Source organism: Condylura cristata, unplaced genomic scaffold, assembly GCF_000260355.1.
Source record: "Condylura cristata isolate star-nosed mole 26May11 unplaced genomic scaffold, ConCri1.0 scaffold00034, whole genome shotgun sequence".
In the NCBI taxonomy this organism is placed as follows: Eukaryota; Metazoa; Chordata; class Mammalia; order Eulipotyphla; family Talpidae; genus Condylura; species Condylura cristata.
In genome coordinates, this window is record NW_004567135.1 from 2,181,399 (window position 1) to 2,182,607 (window position 1,209).

General features: G+C 67.3%; 1 long non-coding RNA gene across 1 annotated transcript in view; it reads left to right on the plus strand.

The window, feature by feature from the left end:
* The first annotated feature begins 278 nt into the window (after positions 1-278).
* The window catches only part of LOC105854354, a 1,772-nt gene continuing 841 nt past the window's right edge, over positions 279-1,209 (plus strand). Inside the window, exons 1-2 of the long non-coding RNA XR_001146032.1 lie at positions 279-482; positions 557-672. This is a non-coding gene — a long non-coding RNA (uncharacterized LOC105854354). The remainder of the gene's footprint in view (positions 483-556; positions 673-1,209) is intronic.

Here is a 1,209-nt window from a genome sequence, read left to right on the forward strand (position 1 = left end):
ACGGCTCCCGCGGCCGGCTGGTGCGTGCGCCCAGGGCGAGCAACACCCCTGGGCCGCCTCCTGGGCTCCCCGGCCTGAGAGGCTTCGGGGAGGCCCTCGCCGCCTGCACACCCTGGTTACTGGGTCCACGGCGCAGCCCGGTCTCCTGCCTGGCGAAGTGCATCGTGTCAAGGATACAGCAGCTTTCATATTCTCCCACCCTGCCTGCATTATTGATGGGCTGAGCGCTTTCAAAAAATCAATTAGATCAGGGTGCAGAACTGGGGTTGAGAGGAAAGAGGCCTTTAGAGGTCTGTCCTTGCTGATTTGCATAGGAGCGAGGGCTTGAGTAAGTCCGGCGGGCTGGCTCGGCTGTCATTGGCCGGACGTGGGGAAATGCGCTGAGATGCAAACGCAGGCAAATAGGACCCGCGGCGTCTGTCCGTCCGGCGCCATCCCTCGGTGCCGCGGCCCACTCGGAACCCGGAGGCGGACGGAGGCAGGTAAGGCCGGGCCCGCGTGGGCCTGAGGAGGAGGAGGGAAGGAGCTGGGGGTTTCCTGCTCTGTCTTGGACAAGGTTTGCAAGGGCAGAGCCGGGCAGCTTCCTGCTGCGAAGTGGGGTTCCACGTAGGGACCTGGAGCTGCAGGCACTGTTTAGAGGCTGGCTGGAGGGAGAAGACCCTTGACGTGGCGGTGAGGACGCGCAGGGCAAGGCAGCAGCTCTCACTCCCTGGGCCCCGCTCCTGGGGGTGGGGCCGCGGGGACCGGCGCCCTCCCCCACCCAGGGGCCGCGGTCCTCGCAAGAGCCGAATTCACGAACTAGGACTTGGAGGCAGAGGAGGGGACCCAGCCCTGGGCGCTCGGCGAGCAGCCCAAAGCACATTTTCTGAGCATTCTGGGGCAGAAGCCCCTTCTCTGCACGGAGCCTCTCCTGCCCGGGCCGCCACTCGGCTCCCCCCACCCCCCAGCTAAGCCACTGCGGGGGTCTGGACGATTGTTGTTCTGGACGGCGGCTGCGGCCCTGCCCAGCTGACTGCCCTCACAGAGAATGGCTCCCGGCCAGGCCCCGCAGCCGGCTCCGGACTGGGGCGAAGGGTCTGCAGACACCCCCGACGCCCCTGGCCGCTCTGAGCAGCACAAGGTGGGGCCGCGCTGGGCCTGAGCAGAAAAGAGGGAGCCCACAGCGCCCACCGACGCCCCAGGCACCCCTCCAGGGAGCCACACCCTGGG